The 11,125-nt window shown below is 44.5% G+C and overlaps 1 pseudogene; it reads right to left on the bottom strand.

Annotated features, from left to right (window-relative positions):
• Positions 1 to 570: 570 nt before the first annotated feature.
• Positions 571 to 4,349, bottom strand: LOC109731940 (protein transport protein SEC13 homolog A-like; annotated as a pseudogene).
• Between the last annotated feature and the right edge of the window lie 6,776 nt (positions 4,350 to 11,125).

The raw sequence follows: 11,125 nt of genomic DNA on the forward strand, positions 1-11,125 counted from the left end.
CGTATGCTGTGTGTCATGCCGCTGCGGAGTATGTCCCGTATTCGCTAATTCTTTTCTCGGGCATTGTTCCCCTTAATCCCGGTTGGCAATCGTGAATTCCTGTTAGCGCCCGTACCGTAACAATGAGAACCTTAACTGTATACTCCCACAGAATAACTTTCTCCCATTGTTTCAATTCAAGAGTAGTTCAGGCGGTGTTGAGTCGATGGTCTCATGTGCTTGCCATCTCTTTGGGGCGATGAGCTTTGTTTGCCTGTTCTTGTCTCGCGGATTGGCTGCAGAGTGGTGGACCACTGTGGGTTAATTGGGCGCAGAAAATACTCCAACAGAAGTTCAGAGTCAATTGGGTTCAGTTAAACTAAATTTGCTGGCTCAGCTGCACGCCATGGACACCCTGAATGCTATCTCACGTGTGTTGTGTTGCTTGCCTCCCTCCATCTGACGTCAATTCCCGCTGATGTTCAGCAATTGCTCATGAATATATGCTTATTCGCAGGAAACTGGATTTGTTTTTGTTTATTTTCAAACGAACATACAACAGCAGCATGACCTCCCAGGAAGAAAGCAGGAGAACAAGGCAACAAACAAGCTGCTGTTGCAACAAATCATCTCTGAATGGATTCGGAAGTGACACAACTTTTGAAGATTATAGACCACAAAACCCTCTAAGATGTTTGCGCTTTTGGTACTGGAAATATCGCCTGCTTCAACAGGGGGGGGGGGCACAATTCCATCACATAATTGCAGCACCGGACGCATTGTTATGATAATCAAATCCACTGAAATAACAAGATGGCAAAACTACATTGGCCATTATGATATAATTACTAACGCAGCTAGAGGCAGAACGCGGGACATCTATGGCTCGACGGTAGTCACTTGCTGCCATTCACCGTCAACGGCTTCTTTCCAGAGGGTCACATTGTTGTTGCCATCGGAGACCGCCAAGATGTTGCCCGTCAGCGACCACGACAGCCTCCAAACAGGGTTTCTGAAAACATTCAGGACCCTGCCTTCCCACTGCTCACCTTCTTTCGGTGTGGTCCAGATAACGACGGTTCCATCCTGAGAAGCGCTGGCAATCGTGGACTTAGGGAGCCCTAGGTTCGGCGCCCAAGCGACGTCCCTCACCCAGTCCCTGTGCATCTGAAGGGCCGGAAAGCAGTCCATCCTCCAACTCTCGTTCGTGAGCTTCCACACCTTAACCGTGTTGTCGCAGCCACCAGAAGCAATTTCTGAACATACTCGAACTGCCCAGAAGGCCCTGGACTGATTAGAGCGCCCGGCGCCATTGCCGGAGCCCAGGAAACAGAGGTGACGCCCACTGGATGTGCCTGATCGATGCGCGTCGTCTCCCACCCTCCATCAGAACGAGCCATGAAGACGGAAATGTTCCCATCAGACGAACCGCAAGCCAAGCAGAGGCCGAGCTCGTGAGGCGCCCAAGCAATGGAATTTACAGAAGACTTGTGCTCATTGAAAGTGTGTGCCTGTGCCCACTCATCGGGCTTACTCCCTTCTTTCCATATGATGACCCGACCATCGTAGCTGCAGGATGCAAGCATTGAACCATAGTTGGGATGAGCCCATGCGATTTGCCAGACTGGGCCCTCGTGTCCGCTCAAAGTAGCAAGTTGCTGGTGCGAGGTGCCACTTACGCCAATGATCTTGATTGTGTTATCAGAGGAGGCAGTGGCAATACGCTTCCCATAGTAATCCATTGCGATGTCATGCACCACATCTTGGTGGCCAGTCTCTATCTTATGAGGCGGCATTGTTCCAGGTATGTGTCAGCTTTAAAGTAGTACCCAACTGTTCTGTCCTGACCACCTCAGGCTCCTATCTGCCAGTAATAGAAAACTAACATTTAGAGGACATCGAGTTAAAGAATAAAGAAAAAAATGCAGTATACAATTCACTGATACAAGTAACATAGTTGCATTTCACAACATAAGGAGCTGAGTTGTTACAGTTAGAAGTTATAAAAATTATGATATTACAATTATAATTCATAACAATTTTGGTACACAAGATACATACACTACCTTGCTACCAGCATGTCAATACACTTTTTTCTGTAAAATAACAAAATGAAATCTGACTGCTTATTACAATCATGGTGATCGCAAGTATAAACCTGTCTGACTAATATTTAGATATCCTGTGACAAAATTAGCCTAATAAACAAGGAATTCTAGGCAACAATATACAAAGATACTACTGGGAAATCCAAGGAAGAAACTTAGACATTCCTAGAAGACAAAAATGTCTTTCAAGTTTTTAACTTGTTTCTCTTCTCCCATAGTATAATGCATGGCATGGCATGAGATGGTTTTATTTAATAACATGCTCAGGGAAATTGTGATTGGCAACAAAACAGTGTCCAGCTAGTTGACAATAATAGAACTAAATATTGTTCACTTTGAACATCTTATAACAAAGGACAAGACAGCAATAAGGCCATGTCACGAGAACTACAACATCTTTTGCTTCACAGAAATCGACACTTCACAGTAATTAAGAATTCAGAAGACAGTATCATCAACATCACAATTTCTTAGAAAGTATCATGCACTATTTGGAGATGCATTCAAATGGTGCATTAAGTATAAATATAACATTTGCAACCGTCAAACAACCGATGTTTAGTCAAATTTAAAGATACCACAATAGGCTAAAATATCCATCAAACACACCAAAAATAAGACGGCTCGAGTTGAAAATTCAAAGAAGCATAATCAGTTGAACCAAACAAACTTACATGCAAATGGTGCCAATCAACCCAAAATGTACCCTCACGGCATTAATAATGTCATATAGTGTGTAGGCCCTTACTGACTAGGTTTTTGTTGGTCCAAACAAGCAAATAAATTAATTTTCCAATATGTAGCTGCTGTCTTGAGGCTTGATGATTATGTTATGGCAGCAACAACATGACTTCATATTTTCAAACTTTAGTGAGTACCTATGAACTTAAAAATAGTCATCCTAGAGAATGCATTTGGAGCTTAAAAGCTGCTTGCCTGATCCATGTAGAGCTACTGCATATGTATTCTCTGGGGTGACTATACGTGCACAGAAAGCATAAATGAACCATTCAACAAGGCCCTAACAGCTAGCATAGATTAAACAGTTCATACATAATACCAAGAGAACATTAAATAGAACAGGCATCAAGGAAATGAACAACCAGCATACACATGAGCTATTGTCCATACATAAACTAAAAGTCTAAAACACATATAATAACTAAAGCATGACTAAGCCCGATTCGCAGAATAGAAGAAAGGACATGTTAAAGTCTAAAAGTAAATTCTGAAATGTTTTCTTATCCCAGCCACAGAACCCTCTCCTATTACTGTTAAATCAACATATTCACGATCCATGATACTCTCAGAATTAACAGTTTGGTGCAGAAATTTGCAAGATTGAGCTGTAACAAACTGATGCATGTCCACACATGAAAGGCTGAAACAGAGTGGCAATTGAGGAGCTCTGGTGTAACACCTCTCACTAACCTGCAAAATACTACACCCTCAGAGGTCCTCAATCGCAGGTTAGTGTCTACATGGGTCAGGCAAGCAGCTTCTAGGCTACACATTTGGATTAAAGCTCCAAATGCATTCTCAAGGATTAAACTGCCAAATCGTCTTAAATTTGAGAACAGAGTAATAGTTCATTCCTTCCCAATAACTTTTGTCAGAGCAAGAACAGATAAGTAACTAGCACTCTAGTGTTGGTAGTATGAACCTTTTAATTTCTCGTGGGGGACTCAACCGATTTGTTAATTGCATCGACCATCGAGCGAAAAAGGCCTCACAAGATCTTCAGGATCACACCACTGCCTGGCTCATTCGTCTCGCCGACTAGTTCGGCTGCCATGCCATTGTTACTGCTGGCTTGGACCCCCCCACCCCCTCTGTCTGTTGTAACTCTGCCGTTTTGGGCTTTTTAATATGATGAAAATTCAGGTGGGGAATCTCTACCCCCGGTGACAATTCAAACAAAAGGCCTCACAAACATCTCTCACAAAAAAGACCATGCAGTTACCTCGATCTTCCTGCGGGAGGCTGAAGGCTGCAGAGTTGGGGATGAGTTGTCGACGGTGTCAGCCGCAGCCGCCGGAGGTCGGCGGCAGGGGTCGGGGAGGCGCAAAGGGGGCAGGAGCGGGAGGCGCGAGCTGGGAGGCCGACGGCGACGAGTCGGGGAGGGGCTTGCTCGGCGGCCACAGAGAATCGACGGCAGGGGGTGGCGCGTGCTCGATCGGGGAGGGGGGTCCGGTGTCAGACCCGGATCTGGATCTGGTTTAGGTTTTCTCTCGAGAACAGATTTTTTTTCTTTTGAGACAATCTCGAGAACAGATGAATAAGGGCTGTTTTGATGGGAATTCTATAGGATTTTTGGAGGATTGAAATCCTTTGAAATTCTTTCTATGTTTGTCCTGATTCATAGGATTGAATCTTATAAAAAAAATTCTAATGGAATCTTTTGTACTACATTTCATAGGAAATGTAACATCCACTCTAACCTTTCATTATTAGGGAAAAGGCTAGCAGTAGCGCGGGTCTAAGGGCTATCAGTAGCGCGGGCCGCTACAGCTAACGTTTATCAGTAGCGCTGTTTGACACGCGTTATTGCTATACCTACTTAGCAGTAGCGCCTTCCATACCAGCGCTACTGCTAAGTACTTTAGCAGTAGCGTTTTCCTTTCCAGCGCTAAATACGCTACTACTATATTTTCTTTTTTTTTTGCTGCGTATTTGCGATGTTTTTATAAAGGTTTTATACAGTATTCTAATTATATCATAAACATGCAATATGCTCATCATATCATACACATAATAGTCTCATCATATCATCCAACACAAATCATGTCGTCACATCATAATCACGATATAGCTATACAAGTTATCTCATCATACATAATGTAGTATTTCTTTAGGCGTCGGTTCGTATCCCTCTCTCGCACTAGCATGAACCTAAACTAACTACTGGTTGTCGCTCGGAAACCGGAAACCGGTACACCTGGGCCTGACACTCCGGCCACTCGTCGTATACTCCTGGCGTAGCACTTCTTCGCCATCGATGATCTATGCACCTGCATCGTCACACGAGTCGATGATATGCAACATATATAGTTGAGCAACAGAAAGACAGACTTGGCAAAATTAGAAGCAACATATCATAAGCATAAATAACAAAGTTCATCGTACCCTAACTAGAGTGATCTTCGCTAGTTGAGGAGGAAGGTTTAATTACATCACAAATAAAGTTTCGTCGTGCATAACTCAAAGTATGGACTAAACGGACACATTGTCATATATCGTCAATCACTCCAACATGTCGTGCCATCAATCCAAGTTAGGGAGATAGTCCCCGAGCTTAGTGAAAGGCTTCAGGTCGAGACGCTGAGCGGCTACGCGTGTTCGGACGTCTTCCCGTGCCATTTGCCCTTCTTCGTAGAACATCCCTATTTTTTCGAGGACCTCCTTCATGATGATTTGAGCAAGTTCACGCTGGATGTGATAGAACTCAGCTCGAAGTCGATGATCCGGAATATCTCCTAGGTTCTTTGCCCATTGCAGAATATGGGCATCGCAGGATGTAGGTGACATGCGAAGGTCCTGCTGATCCCGTCTGTACTCCAGCATGTGGTGTACGGCATAGAATCCATCACTAAGAGTACCACTCGGTTGCTGGATGCAGCAGAAGTCGGTCTTATGGCCGAAGGCGGGCCTGCCGTTCCTTGTCTTCCTGGTCTTTATCTCTCCACCCCGTGTGCCGTAGATAAAGATAGCACTGTCGAGAACAGACTTGATGTGGGTGTAATCCTTTTTGTTCATGTTCTTCGACGAGTCCAAGAGCGTGGGAGAACCGGGGGTAAAGGATGATGAGGACGGCACGCCCGTGGCTGCGCAAAATAAGTACACCTCAAATTAGCCTCCATCGTGCAAATGAATGATTGAAATCGAAGGAAGGATATCCGCGCGGATGACTTACATGGGATGATAAGTCGCGAGAATCGTCTCCTTGTCCATATTGGCGACCATGAAATCGGCGATGTAGTCCCTCGCGTATTCACGGTGCTCTGAGCAGACTGCCAAGAAGCCCTTGTGCATGAAGTACGGGTCAGTGACACAGATATAAGGTATCTGCTCAATCACGATGATGTAGTTCATGTACAAGGCAAAAAGACGGACAAACGTAAAATCCAGCTTTTTCAAGTGAAACATGTCGAAGATGTAATCGAATCAAAGGAAGAACTTCTCCGTGGGGAATGTGTCGACGTATAACCTTTGCCGCGGCACGTTAACCACGTAGAGTGGGTATCCTGGATTTTCTGAGGCGATTAGGCTTTTCTCTCTCCGCAGCACATTGTCATGAAGTCTCCTTAGATCGCCGTATATGTCCTCTACCGATGCCTTAGGTAGGATCGAATGACCGGGGATATGACATTTTCTGCACCGGGGATAGCTATACGGTCTTAAACCCTAGGCTGCTGAGGCGGCTGGATCATAGAAGCAGCTTTGTTGCCTTTCCTCGATCTCTTCCTATGCTTCTTTGGTACTGGAAGATTGTCTATAATACGTTCATCCTCTGGCAATTCAGACACCGACTCATGACGCTCAAACCCTGAGTACTCATACTGCTGAGCCATCAATCCTCCATCGTCATAGGCGCCAGTATTGAGATACTGTAGAGTGCCATCCTCATCCTCATCGATGACATCGATATCATGCATTGCTTCTTCGACGCGACGTCATCAACGACTACTAGAGCCTCTTCCTCACCCCGCCCGCTATCATCCGGCATGACAGGCGACGCTAATTGGGTAGGTGGGGTGTTGATGTTCATACCTTGCTGAGGCTGCATGGTCGTGGGTGTGCTCCCGGCCGCCTCCAGATGAAGTAGACTCTTTGGCCACAACATGACCCACCTCTTGCAATCGCCAAGCCGCCGCGGGGTCTCGTCGTAATCTCCCCCTAGTACCGGAGGAGTCAAATTCTCGTGGCCCGGTTTGACACCGGCCACAGAAACCTTGAAGACGTCAGGGGGGATCAGCCGGCTGTGGAACAATTGTTCCTTCGGCTTCACTATCGTCGCCTTCCCCACGTCCACCTTCTGACCGCTGATGGTGTACAATATGGTGCACGGGGTTACGTCGGCTTGCAAAGACATGTCTGCGACGTGAGACATACGAAAGGCAACGGAAACGGGAGATTATAAATTTATTGAAGAGGGCCGGTGTGACAGGTACCATGAGGGCGTCGAGCTCAGCCAAAGACGAAGCATCGCCAAGCACGTCCGGGACGGAGGACGGGCTGCTATGAGCAGGTACGGGAGCCGGTGCAGGAGCAGGTGCGGGAGCCCGTGCAGGAGCAGGTGCGGGTGCAGGTGCTGGTTCAACGCTAGTCGAGCTGCTCCCCAAGAAGTTCGAAAGGGGAAAGTCCGCTGCACCAAATTTGGATTTTGCTTGCTCGAACTGACGACAGTCGGGACCAAGACACCATACGAAGCTGCAACTCCTGTTTTGCGGCAGCTACCGCTGCTGCGATTATCTCAGCAGATTTCTTATCAACCACAATCGCAACCTTCTTGTCGATATTTTCTTCATTCAACCTCCATCTTTCCTTTCTCTCCTTCATGGTCTCACGGTAGTACTTCTTCCACGCGGCCCCGTCTCCAACACCGTGCACGCGTCCATACGACGGCCGAGTGTCCACCGGGAGTCCTTTCAATATGTTCAAGGCCCGGTTGAATGGGGTATCCCACTTGGGCCTCGCCAACACCTCAGATGGCGAGTCGCTTTCGGCCGCAATCCTGTGCTGCTCTCTCTGCAAAAGAAACAAGCATCGTTTACAAATATGACTAAAATTGATCAGAATCTAAAATTACCAGCAGTCTCATGAACTCCGTCGTGACCGCGTCTGTCTCGAAAACCTTCTTCACTGGGTCCCAACGGTACCGGGCCCTGAGGACGTCACGCTCCTGTGGGACGGTGAACTCCGCCAAGGGGTCTTGGATGCCCAGACTTTCGCGTTCCGCGTCCTCCTTGGCCCATATGGACCTCTTCCCCGTGTAACCACGACTTTCGAGGTGGTGGCACCCCATGTTCCTCTCTTGAAGCCCCTTCATGTAGTTCGACTTTTCTTTGGCAGCTTCGGCAACGCAAGCTGCCTTGAATATTTCAAACTGCGCTTCCGTAATTGTCGAATTATCCTTTACAATCTCGGAGTAGGGTTCCTTTTTGTCGACAATCCTTACTTTCACCCTTACTTTCCAGGCGGCCAACGCGTCTCTAAACTTGGTCATGTCGCGTTTGTTTATCTTCTTCATTGCCGGGTCTTTATCTGGATTAGTATATTTCTTTTCATCCCAGTCTGGGAACAAGAATATCTGGATTAGTATACCTTCCAGAGGCTGTTTTGGCTCAAAATTGCCATCGTCCACCCCCGTGACCACCAGTCTAGTAGTGATGAGCTGGTTTGGGCGCCGACGTCTCCTCTTCGGTTTCGGTTCTATACCGGCTTCGCCAGTCTCGGTGCCGGTCTCGGTGTCGGGCTGGGTCTCAACGCCAGTGTTGGCGTCGGTCTCGATGTCGGTCTCGGATGTGACAGGTGGGCCCTGCAACAACCATTGCTCGACGAGAAGGTTCAAATAATCGTCTGCTGCCACGTAGACGTTGCAATCACCAGAACCCTGTCCTTCATCGTTGCTAGCCATGTTTCCTATGATTAAATCTAGTCAATTAATTCTAAACCTAATAAAATGAATAATGACATAAAAAGGCCTATATTTTGACACTATTGTAGTGTTAAAAAACATCCTACATTATGGGACGGAGGGAGTACATGAGAAAAATCATCAGAGAATCAAAACTTTCAGACGCCATGCCCTGGCCTGTGATCAAAGCAGAGTAATCTGTTTTCTCTTCCCTTCTCTGGGCTGGCACAAGAAGCTCTCCTTCCAATTAATTCTGTAACAAAAATTCAGTTTCCCCTTGTGTTGCCAGCTGATACTCAGACCTCAGAAGCTTCTGAATATTTGACACTGCATCTAGCTTATCGATTTGTTCACCAAATAGTATCTGATGAACTAATCCTTCTTCTGAGTTCAAAGTGTTAGCATTGTCAAAAACAAAACCATCCTTAATAAGTGAGTTATGAATTCCAAATAGAAAATTGTGAAAAGCTTTTTCAAACAAGTAGCTTATATGTTGTTTCTTCCTGCTTAGTCGACACAACATGCACGTTTGCTTTCAGGATTGTAACAAGTTTAGAACAGATACCCTTTTTTGGTATCTTAGAGCAGATGCTAGTAAAGTAGCATACATGGCACAACCACCCTTACTGATCAAGATAACTGCAGTCATTTTCCCAGCTAGCTAGTCCACCAATTGAAATTCATGTTTACTTAAACAACCTCTGTTAGTGGCACTCAAGATTGAGATGACGCATTTTTAAGGGGATTAAGATGACGGATACTAGAGCTTGATCAGAGAAGTGAATACTAAGCTTGATGTATAAATTGTCAACTCTGTCAAATCATGATCAGACCGTGAGACACTTGCTGTCCTATATCTAGTCGGGAAGAGGTCGGCAACCCAAATGCCAAGGATCGCCCATTGCGAGCAATAACAGAGTGATCGGTCACGCAATGCCTTTGGTGAGGTAGCCCATTGTAGAAGCGCTGGAGCAGTTTTACGGAATTTTTGTCACTGGTTTGGGAAGTTTCCACCCAGTTTTGGGAAACTTCCGGACGTTTTATTTCTTTTCTGTGTTTCCCTTTCCTGTTTTTCTAGCCTTCTACCATTTTTTTTCACTTTTCCCTTTTCCTTTTTTATTTCCTTTTTTTACCTTTTCTTTCTTCCTTTTTCCTTTTTAAAATTGATGAAAAAAATTAAATCCATGTAATTTAATAAAATACATGAATCTTTTCCAAATTCTAATTCAGGATTTTTTTTAAATTTTGTTAACATTTTCGAAATCCATGAATATTTTTCAGACTCACGATCATTTTTTAATTCAATACTCTTTTCAAATCCGTGATTATTTTTTGAATTCACGACCTTTCCCCAAATTGCTGAACGTTTTAGTTAACGAACATTCTTCAAATTCATGAGAACTTTTTCAAATCCACAAAGAAATTTTGAATTCATGAATATTTTTCCCAAATTCATCAACAATTTTTAATTCACAAACCATTTTCAAATTTGTCAAATTTCTGAATATTCATGATTTTTTTAAACCATGAACATTTTACACAAATTCATGAACATTTTTTAATTTGGTACATTTTTCAAATTCTTGAACTCTTTTCAAATCCATGAACATCTTTTCCAAATTCTTGAACATTTTGAATTCACTAACATTTTTTCATATGCATGAACACTTGATGAATTCACAAACAATTTTAATTCATGAACATTTTTAAAAATTCAATAACATTTTTTGAATTCAGGAACATTATTTCCAAATACGGGAACAATTTTCAAATTTGTGAACATAGTTTCCAAATAATTGAACAATTTTTAGTCCACTAGAATTTTCAAATTCATGATTTTTTTTTTCAAATTCGTGAACACCTTTGAATTCATGAACATTTGTGTTCACAACTCGTTTTCAAGTTTTTACGAAGATTCCTTTAATCCAGGAACAATTTTTAAAATCCACGAGCATTTATTTGATTCACGAACTTTTTCAAATCATACATATTGGGTAAAAAGTAAAAAAAAAAGTATGTTTTTTCTGAGACAAACCAAACCCACACGACATGTATGCTGGGAACTATCGACCCATGCGTGCGCTGATGGGTAGGCCCACCCCACCATGCAAGTGACACGTGTGTAGATGACCACTTGATGTGTATCGCACTTAGTGATACATATTAGCGCCTGTCTCACACAGAATTCCCTATATGATGCACGTGGGAGCTCCTCCCAATGCCTTTAGCGCCACTTACCTTTTCTGGCGCTCCAGCGCGAGTCGCCTGGGCCTGGCCCAAAAAGCACCGTCCCTTCGTTTGCTAAAGGCGCTTGTGGTCGCACTCTGCCTTTGTTTGCTTGGGCCGCATGCTCCGAAGTGCCTGAAAAACAAAGAGATCACTTAGTCGCGCTCTCCCTTCA

Source organism: Aegilops tauschii, chromosome 1 (assembly GCF_002575655.3).
Source record: "Aegilops tauschii subsp. strangulata cultivar AL8/78 chromosome 1, Aet v6.0, whole genome shotgun sequence".
Taxonomy (NCBI): Eukaryota; Viridiplantae; Streptophyta; class Magnoliopsida; order Poales; family Poaceae; genus Aegilops; species Aegilops tauschii.